The sequence below is a fragment of the Convolutriloba macropyga genome, chromosome 11 (assembly GCF_964194025.1).
Source record: "Convolutriloba macropyga chromosome 11, txConMacr16.3, whole genome shotgun sequence".
NCBI classification, from domain to species: Eukaryota; Metazoa; Xenacoelomorpha; order Acoela; family Convolutidae; genus Convolutriloba; species Convolutriloba macropyga.
The window spans coordinates 38677394-38693296 of NC_134478.1; positions in this window are offsets into that span (position 1 = coordinate 38677394).

Sequence of the window (15903 nt, forward strand, 5' to 3'; positions counted from 1 at the left end):
TACCCAGAGTGGTCAGGGTCTTCCAGCAGAGCATTTCCGTTTAATTATCGTTATTTCAATTGAAGGCGAGATTTATTACAAAAAATCTACGTTACTGTTGCTCCTTATTTTGAAGGCTCTTTCATCACCCGGGCTTACCACCCAGAGTGTTTCAGTACTGAACCTGTGTATTTCCATATTAACTCGTAAAACCAGTACTGAAACAGCTTATTTATATCAAAAACGTAAGTCATTATGTCAAGAAAAGAACAGGAACAACTATTCAGACTGTTCAGAGTAATTTAATAGTAAAAACAGTACAGTGAAATTTTAGAAAACGATGAAAGTGTCCGAGCATGTCAAAAAAGCATTCAGAAACGCAGGCAAAATTTTTGATGCGTTTGTTTTATCTTTTAAAGAAAACATAATATAGACAACCCAATCGGACACACGATCTGTTGTCTAGTTTTTTGGCAAAAATTATAAATTTGGAAACCTGTAAAAAATGGAGATTTTCCCATAATAGCTCCCCCAGCTTACTGGTCTTATCACCTGTTGCCCCTTCCTCCAGTAATTGTCATTCAACCACGATAGAAGCTGTAATCCTGTTTAAAAATGCAGTGTTAACTTCTTCATTGAAGCAATGTAATTTGATTTATTTGCTGATTGATTTGTGTAAAGCGCCATATTTTAAAGAATACTAGCAATAGAAAGAAAGTAAATTCATGTAAAACAGAAGTGATGATATGTGTTTTCGATGTAACCTGAAACAAAACATGGGAAATTAACAAATAAACAAGGAAACAATGTAAACCGAATACGACCAAGGATAGGCCAGCGTCGAATTCAATATTTAGCTAATTGTTTCCATTTATTTAATTAGTTCTTGTTTCTTGGTAACCTAAAAAATTTGACCTATTAGCACTTATTTCCCATTTGTTGAAGTTTTTTTGCGTTTCTAATGATTCGTCCTTTGTTCTCTTGCTGCTACTAATCGTGAGGAAACAAATAATTTCTACCCTGTCGAGTATAGACAATTTCTCTGGTCGAGTTTTTCGCGATTTTTTGTAGGAAATGCGGTGAATTTTTGTATAAAAATGTGTTGAGTGCGGTGAAAGAAAAATAAAATGCCGAATTTTACATTTCTTGCAAAAATTCAACGCAAAATTCACCGCTTTTCTTGCAAAAAAACACGGCATCAAATTTTGTGGCAAATTAATGTTAGAAATGCGGTAAATGCGGTGCAAAATAATTCACCGCATTTCACCGCATTTCTTACAAAAAGTTTTTTTTACAAAAATCACCGCATTTGTTTACCGTAACGCTTATTGAATCTGATTTAATTTCACAATAGATATCATAGAGGTAATTGACAGATGGCAATGTGGAATAGGAAGTTAAAAAATGCAGTAATTGAGAGGTTCGAACCCCTGTACGGAAGTTTGTTTTTTGTAAGAATTCTCTTGAATACGGTGAAAAAAAATGACACACTGCGTTCACCGCAAAAAGATGTAAGAAATACGCGGTGAATCTTATTTATTTTTACCGCATTCTTTACGAAATTTGACCATCAAACCTCGTCCCAGGTTGCTTTGCGTCAAGTGTGCAGTCACAAACTATTAGATTGATGTTCATGACCATTGTTAGAATTCTTTTTCTCTACATAATCACTTTATCTTTTTGTGAACAATTCATCAAATCTGGGATATTTTCGTATCCAACCTAAGCAAAAATTAATAACGTTCTGCTTAACAAAAATGTGTTTCATTGTTCCGACCCTCTTGAGGGGGAGGAAATATATACTCAAATGGGTTTTTTTGTTCAGTCATTTTTGACCGATCGAAATATTCATCATACAGAGTTGTGAGTGGTATCATTAAAAGCCCCTCCAGCGTAGAATATGAAATAAAGATTTTTTTTTCTGAATTTCTTATTTAACAGGGAGTTATCGAGGATTGAAGTTTTGTGCATAATAGACGAATTTCCGTTGTTTTTATTCACATTTTCCGGAATTTTGCCCAATTTTTTGTCAATTTTGCTAAAAATTGTGAAAAATTTTAACAATTTTACTGTTTATTTTGTTTTTAGAGACAAAAAATTATTGTTGATTATTTTGATTTCATTTTTCTGGCTAAGATTTTCGTTACGTATTTCAAAATTCAGCCTTTTTCATCAAAAATTGTCCGAAATAAGCTTCCCCATTTTGATTAAATTTGCCGGACGTACACACCCCAAAAACAAAAAAACACAATCTTTGTAAACTACAAAGGGAGCTAGTCTTAGTTCCAATTCCATCGAGAGTAATCTAGAATCAAAATTTTCTCGTTTTTCGCTAGCTTTACTCTATGATTATCAAAAACGTTTATAAATTTTATTATAATACGTTACGTTTATTTTAATACGTTTATTTTTAAGCTTTTAACGAACAAATTATATAGATCTAAAGCATTCAAAACGGTTGAGAGTTTTAAATGTACCAACAGCAATAGTGGGGCTGGTTTTGGTCCAATCTTGGACTTTTACGAACGAAAAAATAATTCGGATTGTAATCAGTCGGTTTTATTTTTTTTAAAAAACTGAAGATTTTTATGATAATTAAAGAACAGAACAATTTACATCACAGCTCATTGTTGATGGGTCCAAATGGCTTCCTAAACAGTTCCAATTTTTTGAATCTTTTTTCTGTACTCAAAAGATTTTGGTCGTTTCGACTTTTAAAAATGCTTTATTTTAATTAAACAGTTGCTTTTTGAAATTTGCCACTATTTTTCTCTTAATTTGGCCAGCTTCTGGCTTAGTGTCAGCAAAAAAGAATGAATCTTCTTCCTCCTTCTCTGTTGAATTAAATTTTAAATTTTTTGCTGTATTATGCGTTAAGTTAGGGTTTTTTGGCTTTGATACTACTAGATTTCACATTTTTTTTGGTTTCTGGGAATTGGCCACTTTCTCACGTTTTTTTTTCTCGTTTTGTCATATTATTATAACATCATTGAGAGTTCACAAATTAAATTATTGGCGCTCAAAATAAGGCACAATTGAGAAAATAAAAGTCGTGAATGGCATAGCTTATGGTTTCAACGGCTTCGACATCCCTTTCTCGAAGAATCTAATTGATTTTTTACAATGGTCTTTACTGTCGTTTTTACTTTGTCATTGTAGTCGTATGAAAATAGCTGGACAATGACTGTACGCAATGGTTTGTTAAAAAGGAACAAATGATTCTGATTTGAGTAGATAGCTGATGGCTTTCATGACTTTGAAAACAATTGCTTTCAAAAGTAAAAAAAAAGTTTTAACGTTGTTCAACTTTGCATTTTCTGTCTATTTGTTTCCTAGTCTCGTTAATTATAGGTCACATATAACATATTTGTTGTCAAGGGAAGATGCATGTTAGAAAATCTTATATCTTTTTTTAAAGACTTTGTTATGAATTTACAGGTTTCGACACGGTTTTTTCGCACAAAATATAAATAATTTTTCTTTTCTCTCTATATTTAAAGTTCCTTTGTAGACGTAAGACATATTTCAAACTCCTACAGGTCTCGAGCGCTTTTTTTGGACAAACATACGTACCTATGTATTTTATTTTATCTTGCAGCTAGTAGCTTTTATGACTTTGAAAATATTTTTTTTTCGAAAAAGTTTTAATAAATTTTGCACTTTTTCTTCTTTTTGGTCTACCTTTTACCTCTTCTCATTAATAAGAAGTCCTATATCTCATTCCTGGAATTTGAGAAAGGCTCAATTGAATATATTTTTTAGTGGCCAAAATTGACCTTACGGCTGCGACAACTTTTTCTCGCAAGTTTCAATTGAATTTTTTTGTTGTCTCTATTTGTTTTTCTTTTTGTAACCAAAAAATCGTTAATGACAGGTGTTAATGCACTCCTATAGAGTCGCAAGTGATCATAAACGTAATGGATATTTTCAATTGCCATCGAATGGTTCTCATTTGAATTAAATGTTTTTAGTAAATATATGCCAATTTTTTATCTTTGCTGTTTTCTTGTTCTTTTTGTTTAGTTGATTCCTAGTCTCGTTAATTACAAGGTCTAAATTGACATCATTGTTTTTGAGGGTAGGTGAAAGTGAACAAAACCTTTTTTTTGAATTTGTTTTGAATTTAATTGCTTGGACAGGGATTTTTTGCACAAATGTAAAATAATTTTTGATTATTGTCTATATTTAAGGTTATTTTTCTAGACTTGAAATATATTCTGAAAAGTAACAAGTCTCAAGCGCTTCTCCTTGACCGATAAACGAACCTATTTCATTATTCCATTTTGTAGCTAATGGCTTTCATGAATTTCAAAACAATTGTTTTCGAAAAAAAAAACAAAAGTGTTAATTAATTTTGCCCTTTTTCTTTTTTTGTTCTACTTGATACCTATTCTCACTAATGAGACCCAGCTATGCCACATTTTGGCGCTTGCGGAGGGCTCGAGTGAACAAATTTTTGGGGCAAAATACGGCTTTAAGTCTTCGACAGCGTTTTCTTGTAAGTTTCAATTGAATTTTTTGTTGTCTCTGTTTGTTGTTCTTTTCAGGTCTTAAGGCCCTGCTATAGAAGCGTATGAGATCCTGAACATATTGGATGTTTCCAGTTGCCATCTAATGGTTTTCCTTACATTGAAAGTAGTTGTTTTTAGAAAAAAAGCGATTTTTTTAACTTTGCTGTTTTTTTGTTCTTTTTTGTTCTTTTTTGTCTAAAGGTTACCGAGCCTTTTAATAGAGTGGTACCATATCTTTTCTAGTAAAGTACCGGTTATTTTGTGTAGTTTTAGTTTTATCCGACGCTATTTTGAGCTTCTGTAAGTTTTTTTAAATGGACATAAAGTCTTGACTTGCTTTCTTAATAATGGCTGATCTCATCAATGTAATGCGGCATCTTTGCTCCACACACATTTTTTTAAAATATATTTGAATTTTTGGGGTCTTCTATCTGTTCTTCTTTGGTACACATTTATGCCAAAAATCTGGTTGAGCGGGGTCGGAACTTGATGTCCGAACGCACATTACCAAGCCTCCTTGTTTGGCATCAAGTATCAGAAATACAGGCTTTCCTTTATCAGAGATTTATAACTCTTCTGGAGCTACATATTCTGTAAAAGTTGGTTTGACAACAAAAAATAAATACAGATTTTTTTCACTTCCGTTTTGTTCTTAGGATGAAAAAGTGCACTGAACCATCTATTTTTAAAGTGGTTCATGATTTCTCGTAATTCGCATCTGTTACCATAACTGTCATATTATCATCAAAGACATCTACACATCTTTTGAAGAATGAGTTTAGTCAGTACTGGCAGAAAATTTAAAGATAATTTCACTGAACTACAAATCAATAGCAAAGTGTCGATCATTAGAGGTTTTAGAAAGCATTCGCTCATTTGCTTCAAACATTTGATGTTACCAGCTGCTATGTAGAAAGTTTCATTGCTTAATATTTCCAAGAAAAATATCATAGGGCCTTGCCAAAGTAATTACCACGTTTGAAAGGAGCAGCGCTAGGCCTGATAATTTAAAAAGAATGAAAAAAATATTACCGGCTCAAATCAAGAATAAGCCATTTTTCAACTAGGGTTTTGTTAAACTCCTATAAAAATGTACAGGGTATTTCACTGTTATAGCGGAGAGACTAAATTTTCAAAAACCTTCTGAATCGCAATCTTTCAAATGTTTTACGTTGTCCATGGTTTCGAGCGAATATAATTGTAACTTTGAGGTTGGATTTTTACACTCGATTTCAAACACACTTTTTATCTTTAATTGTATAACTTTTGAAATAATCAATAAAACTTGAATGATTAAAATGAAGGCTTACAGCCTTTATATGACCCTGTATAAGACAAATGTTGTGTCCAATTATAAAGATTTTTTTCATATATAAAGCGGTGGCGCTTAGCATAAGAAACACAGCACTCACACCCACTTGTAGGCACCAAAATTACTCGCTCACTAGGGAAGAGGGGTTGTTAATTATTCTTTTTCGGATATTTCTTTTGATCTAATGATCTGAAGTTGATCAAATGATGAGAGTAGGTAATAAAACAGAAATGCTCGCCATTTTCATCTTCCTGTTATCAACGTCGAGGGATCCCTTTGCTATGAAGAATGTGCATTGGATCAGTGTCAGGATAGAATAAATCGCCCCATACAGCAGAAGTCCAAGAGTGACCGAAAATAACACAAATTTGAGCTTACCTAACTGAGTTAGTCACGAAATATATTAAAGTGCTACAATGTTTTGGAAAATTAGACGTTCTTTATATATTATGAAGAAAAACTATATGGTGCAAGGAGAAAGGACAATAGAATACATTAGAATAACTTAAACACCTCCAATTTTGACCGCATCATTGAATGCAAAAGTCCCAGATAAAAACAAAGCTTGAAGTTAAAAAAATATAAACCGTTGCCTTTAATAGCTATTACATTATTGGTCAAATGCAGTGAAACTGTGTACAAAAGGGAAACCAAACGCAACCAAACATCAATTAAAAATTGTTAATTTGCAACAGTTAAAAAATAGCTGCATAAACTGAGAACGGGCTCTGCTGAAGGGTTAATAATAATAATAAGAAAAAATTTAATTTCTTTTTTTTTTCAAATTTTCGCGACTACAGTGCCAATTAATTTATGAATATTGATTATTGCTTTTCTATTAGAATATGGCATAAAAGGTAGACACTTAAGGTACTTCTTATCCAATTATCCCGAGAATCGTAAAATATGAATATTTTCACAAGTTTCAGAACATGCCTATTGACTTGAGTGAACACGCGAGCAATATCTTAGCAAAGGTGTTTTAGAATCGGCATTCTTACACGTATCAATTGTTGTTATCAATTTTAAGAACATTGATTCCATCAGATCCTTTAGTCATACATACGCAACTAAAAACAGTTTTCCAAAGTCATGATTTTTGAATTAAATACAATCTGGTACAAAATTCAATTTTTGTCACGGTGTTTGGAACAAAAACAAATAAAAATTTCATTTTCCTCTGCAAAGCATAGCTCTTTTTAATATTTGAGTAAGATGTTTTCTTGGCTTAAAGGTAACAAACATTTGTTGTTAAAATCTTTCATCTTCTACATCAATACGGTGACCCGAAATTTTGTTAGAATGTAATAATTTATTTTGACGAACAATTTGCCGTAAAGAATTTGGTCTCTTGATCATTGAACTTTAAAATTGTCAAGAAAAATAAACTGTAGGCTGTTTGAAGCGAACTCAGAGAAATTTTTTTATTTACCACCGTCTTGTTTCTATACCATATACAATTCTGCCAAACATGAATTGTCCATCTGATTTCCAGACAGTATTGGCTTTGCAGAGGTTTCAATTTTTGCAAAAAAGCAATTAAAATTTTTTATTAGGTTTTCTCTATTTTTCTCTGTTTATCTTTATGAGGATCGTGGCCTTTCAAAAATATTTATTTGTCTATTCATGTGTTTTCAAAGTCTTTTTCGTCAGATAAAAACATTTTATAGCGCTTGTTTTTACAAATTTACAAATGTTTTGTTTTTATCCACTATGCAGTTACATTATCGCAAATTTTTTGTCCTCCCAGCTTTCAAATGGATCAATTTTGAAGAAATTATTGATTGCGGATTAACTAATGAAGGTTTTGCTCCTTTTCGTTTCGCGGCACTGTAATCATTCATTAGGCATAACTTGTCAAAAATTGTCTCAACCTAGTCTTAAATTATTGGCAAGTTCCCAGCGGTATTATGTATTACATTGATGAGGATGATATCATTCATTTATTGGGTTTTTCTGGCCAATTTTGTTGACAAAAGGAACCTTAATTTTGTCAAGCTGCTTTACACGACAAAACTCACAAATACTAAAATTTAATTTGCCATTCAATCTGAATGATCTTGAAGAAAGTGTCAAAATTAAAAATCTCATCTGTGAGAAAAACTGCCATCTTGTTGCCATTAATGATGCTCCATCAATTCGCTGGTACGTGCCATCCCTATATACACAATGGACATCGAAATCCTAAAAACTGAAGAGCAGTGTAGAATAATTTTGATTTCTTGAGTAGCTATAGAACGTGAAAACTTAACATTATAAAAATTGGCACCTATTAACCAAAGCCTACACAAATGTAACGCACGACCAAAATTTCACCGGTCAAGAAAATAAAAGAAAAACAATAAAGAATGGCGAATTAAAATATGGACACAATAAATTTTGTAAGCGATAAGCATTTGACCAACAAAAGGTTCTGTAAAGCTTCATCAATTAAACAATTCGTTTAGGACATGATTTTCCAAATAAAAATCACAATTTGAAAAACCTTACATGAAAGCAATTGGAAGAATAATTGAATTATGAAACAGAGTTAGATACAGATAAAAAGTGTAATAAAATGTCATATATTTAAAAACTTCTTGAATAATACTTAACTCGTGAAATTAATATCTTGAAAGCAATCGGCAGAAAGAAATAGCCGCATAACTCATTTGCATGCCAAAAAACTACAGAAAAACAAGTGATAAACAATTGGCAAGAAAAATTGAAAAGTTCAATTTGCAAAAATTAAAATTTGCAATACTTACACCGGTAAAAATACTCATTAAAACTTTTACAAAAAAGGGCTCGAGAAAGAGGACCGTAGAATAGTAGATTTCTATGTGCCCAAAAAACTTACAATCAGATCATTCAAACGAATGCCTTGCAATAACTCTTTCCCTCTCTTTTGTATATCAAGGAGAACTTTATTTCAATTCAGTGATATTTTTTTACCAGTTTCTCATTTTTTGAAATTCGAAGTTGTCAAAAAAGTTGTTAGAACGTCTCAAAGTATCACGTTCTCAATAAACCTAATTTTCGGATTTCAGAAAATAGGAGAACCTGGAACAATTTGTAATCATAAAAACCGATTGATAACATAGTTTGTAGTTTTTCGTTTACCTGTTGATTAACTGTCAAAAACAAGAAGGAAAAACACAACAATTTGTCAGAAAGGCAAATTTAATATAACAAAGTTTGTTTAATTTGGAATAATAAGCGAAAAAGCATTTTAATTTTGCTTCTGCAATTAAAAATTCCAATCCGTTCAAAAAATCAGCTAGATGTGAAAAATACGGTCAAAAACGTTTAAAATCTTGAGAATAAAAAAATGAAAAAAATTGAGAAAGTAGTTTTGATTCAAACAAAATTCATTAACAAACTAAATTTGACAAAACCAAATTTAAATCATTGGTTAGTTGCAAAAAAATTTTTAAAAAAAGAATTGCAGTCCAAAAAAATTATTCGAGCTTTAAAAATTGGCAGAGTATATAAAGGACAAGGAAAGCAGTTAAAACCTCAATTAGAAACAAAATAGCTCTGATATGCACTTCAAATCGATAATTTTTCATAACATTTTGAAATTTTTTTTAGTTAGATGATCACCAGTAAACTTGAAACATTGACTTGGCTGAACAATAAAAACAATGCTTTGAAATTTCTATAAATTACTAAAGACTTAGGGTTCATTTTAAGTTATTCTCTTTACACATTCATGCTCACTACCTTGTAGTGGTGTAAGAAAACCAATCTCAATTCAATTCATCGTGAAACCAAATTCTAGTGTTTGTTCTACTGATATATTAAGCATACTACTATGATTAATTTTAGAGTAAATGAAAATAAAGGTATAATTACTCCTGACAAACTCTCCTTAAAATTCCCAAGCCTAGTCGATTCAAGATCTCAATCTGGCAAGAATCATGCAAGATCAAGAATAATTAACAATTTTTGCGAGATTAATATCCTCATGCAAGATCATGCAGGGTGAAAAACCACATGGACGCCATTTTTTGCTTCCTAACCTAGTCTCAAATATAAAAGCTCCTAAAAAGCCGTGGAAATCAATTCCTATACTGGTTCTCAAAAGAATTTTGCATGGTCTTGTAAAATTAACATCCTGTCTTGACTAGGAAATTAAGATTTTTCTACTTTGATAAAAAGTTTTGCATTTTCAGAGTTAGAATTTTTTGCTTAAAACTCTTCCATTTCCTAAAAAGAAAAAGTTGATCGAAAATGCATAAATAATCTGACAAAGTCGGTGGATGTGCTGTTGTGCTTGAGAGTGAGTTGTTTCCTCTTCTGCAGCTCATTTACCAGCAACACTGTCATGATCAGATTGAGAAGCACCACCGGAACTGATAACATGTCCGTCACCCAGCCAATGTCCTCGTAGAGCTGCTAAAATAGTTATAAGCACTAATCTAACAAAGTTGTCGCGCAGGGAGACCCTATGTCCCATAAAATTACGCCCTTAATTAGCAATATCTCCCGACATTTTATGCCTCATAATATTAAGCTCCAAAACAATATGCCATAGCATATTATGCCACGATATATTATGCCAAAAAACAGTTTTTCTGAGTAATTTAATTTCAATTTGTGACTTCTTTCCAAGAGGGTTAGTTGTTAACAACGTGCTTATGAGACTTAAATAAAAACTACGAATTTTACACATGATTGAAGAGCAGACCCTCATTGAAATAATGATTGATGGAGGAGACCAATTATAGGATAGTTGTTATCAAGAGAATGGCTCAAGAGAAAATTTGTGTTCAAAACTGGCTTATTAAAACTGTTCATTTTTATTTTTTTTTGCATTTCTAGAATTTAATATTTTCAACATTGCATGGTTATTATTTTTGCATTGCCGAACGAATTTTATAATTGACTATCATTGTTTTGATTTTCTCAATTTCCTTATTTGCTGTTGTTGTCAAAACACAATGAACGTATGAAATGACCTCAAGGAATAAATTCCACAAATAACGAGCGTAACTGAATGATTTGAAAAAATTGTAAGAGTTGCTCTAATTCAATTGGATTAATTGGGTTAAACCAAACAACATAAATTTCGGCTTTAGAATGCTGAAATAATAAGAATCTGTAGAGTAAGCTAAAAAATTCATCAAGTTTGAACATCAAATGCTTGTACCGAAAAATTTATCAAAAAAATATGTTTTAGTTGTTAATTTTTTCTCACCGCTTTCTTTTTTAGCAGTTTCTTTTGGTTTTTACCGCTTAAGTTAAAACCCGAGATGAAAGTAAAAATATTAAGAAAATCTGCCATTTGTATTTTTATCATAGAGTTGAGTGAATCTAATTTTTATACATAATATATGAAAACTAAGTCATAAATCGCAAAAAATCAGCGCTTCCACTGATTTTAACGTTGAAACGTGTAGAAACTAAAAAAGGTACTAAAAAAACCAACCGCGGCTTTGGGTCCGATATAGTGTTGTTGCTGGATCACAACAGTCTTACAAAATTTTGGAAACGAATGTTTGCTTATGGATTTCAATAATCATCAATCATTGATAGGAATTTACCTCAATTCAGTTTATATTATGACCCATCAACGGGATTTTGATTTCTTTCCGGTCCTGCAATGAAAATCCTGAATTTCATTGGACTGGCGCTGCATGATCTATTGATGGCATCCAATGAGACCCCGACACCTTCCACGGACCTCCCCTGAATTTAAACAATACTGTCACAAAATTGTCAAAATTTTCTCACCCCTCTAAGAAAGCAGCCCAGCCCTGGTATGGCTTCAACCTTCAATAGCCGAATGATAACATCTGGCAATCGTATCATCATCACTGGAGCTATCACAACCCACGCTGCCTTTCGGGTGCAATTATCTTTTTACCATGTGGCATACTTCACTGCAATGAATCGGTCAACTGCCAGAAGACAGTTCAGATAATCTGGCAGTGTTTGGACTGATTTGTAAGTGATCTCGGACAGTTTGCAAACGGCAGTATTGGTATTGTTGGCGCAGAATATTCCACCTAGTAGTATATACAAAAAATTCGAGTAGATTCTCCCCGAACTCAAGTACCGATTCTCTGATAAACTTAATGAATTAAATAATATGATTTTGCGATATAATTCTGAGATAAAATAATTTGGCTCCTCTGGTCATTCCACAAAAAACATATCCAATCGCAAAACTTGTAGAGGATGACGTCCATTACAAACGGTGGGCAGGTTGAATTGGCCTTTTGAAGGTATGGGGGTTTTATATACAGAAATAGCTTTTAAGAACATCTGTAAGAGCTATTCAAAAGCTGCAAGAATCAAAGTGTTCGGGAAATCTTTTTGAAACGTTCTCTTCGTTGTATCAAAATTGTAAAAGTATTTTGCTTACTAACCCGAGTAAATTTTCTCGTCTCTAAAATGCGCCAACTCATACCTGGTAAACCTATAATGCCAGTGTGTTACTCCTTATGAAAAATTGAAGTCTTTTTCAGAATATCACAGAACATAAAGCGGGTCTGGTTCACTGCCAATTGAAATACGCTTTAATTGATCACGGAAACAAAAGATTATATTGTTGTGTTTGGTAAGTAAATAAACAACAACATCAATAAAAAATAAATAATATTAGACTCAGGCACACAATTTATGAAAAGACCCAAAATGTTCAGTAGGCAGAAAATTAAAGTCAATACTGACTAAAGATCGTATAAAATCCTGCTTTCTTTTCAGTGAAACATTTTCAAGGAGGGGCAAAATAATCCATAAGCAAACTGCTCATGCCCGGGTTGACCTTTCTTGGCAACCATATCCAAGAACCATATATGGTCTAATACAGGCCATACAAAACTTTCTTATATGATCTTGCTATGGTTGCCAAGATCTCCATATATGATTCTTATATGGCATCCAAGAATCCAATATGGTCATTTGTGCGTTCTTTCAACGCCCATACAAAGCTTATGCAGCAGTTCCAGCTTTTAACGCTTTACACGACTTATGGCATATTGGTACCATATATGGTTCTTACATGGCCCATATGTGGTTCCTATATGGTCCATATATGGTTCTTATATGGTCCATATATGGTTCTTATATGGTCCATATATGGTTCTTAAAAGTTTCTTATATGGTTCCGGCATGTTTCTTACATGGTTATTACCTTGTCCACTCAAGGCCATTACAACAAAACCTTTGTGATTAGATATATGGTGGTTACATGATCCATATATGGTTCTTACATGTTTCTTTGATGGCTCATATATGGTTCCGACATGAGCCAAACATGGTCCATATCAAGTTATTCCAAAAAAACCTGTGTGATTAGTTACATGATTCTTACATGATCCACAAATGGTTCTTACAAGATTTATACATAGTTCTTGCATGACCCACAAATTGTTCCATAACGGTTCCTGTATTGCTCTATGGTTTTCTAAATATCCACGTATAGTACGCCATTTTTGCATGGCTGCTCTGTGTTTTCTACATGCATATGGATGCCAAGAAGAATATATAGGAACTGAATCTGCTTTTTCGAAAGCTTAATGTCATATTAATATCACCACTGTAATTTTTGCTTGTTTTTCTGTATTTCTTAACTTATGAATGCCTTTTCTAAGACCCACTGGTTCTCAAAAAGTCCACATATAGTACGTGGCTTTTGCATTGTTTCTCTGTGTTTCCTACATGCATATGGTTGCCAAGAAGAATAAAAAAACTGAATTTGCTTTTTCGAAGGCTTAATGTCTTTCATATTACCACTGTAGTTTTTACTTGTTGTAAAGAATTATCCTTTTATTCATCTCTCAGATCTTTTCCGTTTGTAACCCCCCAGTACGTTGTGCTCCCTCAGTCACAAAGCACGTGTCATTACATGATAAATCATAACTACTGAGGCTACTAGATACCCACTAGGCTGGAAGGGTGGGGCACAAACGGAAAAGATCCCATCTCTCTTAAAGTAAAAGTCTTCGGAAAGGAAAATAGATTTTATGCAGAGCTATAGCATCTTCGTAGATCTTTTTTGCTTCATAGTTGAAACTTTAAGGTGATGCATCCGCGTTCTGTTGTTCTTACAGATGCTCGCAGTAATCCACCTCATAGGAAAGTTGCAAAAACGAAAAATATCAACACTAAAATAAAAAATTTTAGTTAACGCAACTAATTTTTGTCCAGGTGCTCTATGATGACAATTTACTGCAAATTGCAAATCTTTTGACTGAACATTAGAAATTTTTCATTGTGTCGGAATTCCAAAAAAAAGTTTTTCTAATTAACAGCACGTACATTTTTACGACTTAAAACTGCTCTTTCAGCGCCCAACACCAGACAAAACTGAAACCACTCTTTATCAAACTACGAACATATACGTACATGTAAATTGGATAAAAAACAACGAAACACTATGGTAGAAACACATTCAACAACGATAGATACAGAAACAGAACATGAATCGAATTACTAATATACAGGTACAAAAAAGAGGCAAAAGAAAACTCCAAATACAGACAGACAGATAGACAGACAGACAGACAGGCAGACAGACAGACAGACAGACAGAGAGACAGACAGACAGCCAGACAGGCAGACAGACAGACAGACAGACAGACAGACAGACAGACAGACAGACAGACAGACAGACAGACAGACAGACAGACAGACAGACAGACAGACAGACAGACAGACAGACAGACAGACAGACAGACAGACAGACAGACAGACAGACAGACAGACAGACAGACAGACAGACAGACAGACAGACAGACAGACAGACAGACACAGACAGACAGACAGACAGACAGACAGACAGACACAGACAGACAGACAGACAGACAGACAGACAGACAGACAGACAGACAGACAGACAGACAGACAGACAGACAGACAGACAGACAGACAGACAGACAGACAGACAGACAGACAGACAAACAGACAGACAGACAGACAGACAGACAGACAGACAGACAGACAAACAGACAGACAGACAGACAGACAGACAGACAGACAGACAGACAGACAGACAGACAGACAGACAGACAGACAGACAGACAGACAGACAGCCAGACAGACAGACAAAGAAACAGATCGACAGACATAGTGAATGACTGACTGACTGACTGACTGACTGACTGACTGACTGACTGACTGACTGTTTGACTGACTGACAGATAGGCAGGCTGGCAGACGTGCAGACAGTCAGAATGACAGTCAAGAAGGCAAACAAGCAGACAGGTAGGATGACAAACAGTCAGATTTGGATACAGACAAATGATACACAATCAAACCCGACAAAATATCAGAAAATAAACACATAAAAGAAAAACAGTTTACTTACCAAATAGTCCACATGGTGCTCTTGCCAGTGTAACCATCTGCTTCATTATGTCTGCAGCCGCTTGCAATGCCATAAATATTTGGGCAGAAAAATTACCTTCCAAACCAATGGAAATTAGAATCACCACAAACTTGCAGTAATGCAGAAACAGTTTTCCATATACTGTTTTGTTGAGACTGATGTTATATGCACAGAAAACGTTCTGCTTGTTACTATTTTAGGCAATTTTTTGATTTCCTTGGAACCGATTGTAAAGAGAAACAATAACAAAATATATTGAAATTACGGGATCCTGGAAGATCCTGTAAGACAAAGGTTAAGGATTCAAAAGACAGATAGATATTAACCTACTTTATATACCTACCCTGTAAGAGAGGTAAATATAAAAAATTGTGAAAAAAATATTCGGAATTGTAACTGGTACCTGCTGTTTCTGAAGTAATTGAGTTCATATCCAATATTTTGTGGGTAAATGAACCAACCGAAGGAGACTTTTGATAAGTCCTACATTCGAATATTGCGAGCGGAATTTAGTTATAAGTTTTGGCTTCTCTTAGCCATACTAACTGACTTTGACAAAATAAAAATTTGCAAAATTTTGAATAGGAAAATTTAATGATTCTAGATTTTTGATGCTGTCAATTAAATATTCCTATCCGTGGAATGCAAATGAAAAAAATTTTTTTTTACACATTAGGATAAATATAATTATAGTCGACTATCTATTAAAACAACAAAATTTTGTCTTCAAAAGCTGTTGTCGGAAAAAAATAATGCTTCCAGAGTTAATGGTTTTTTCAACT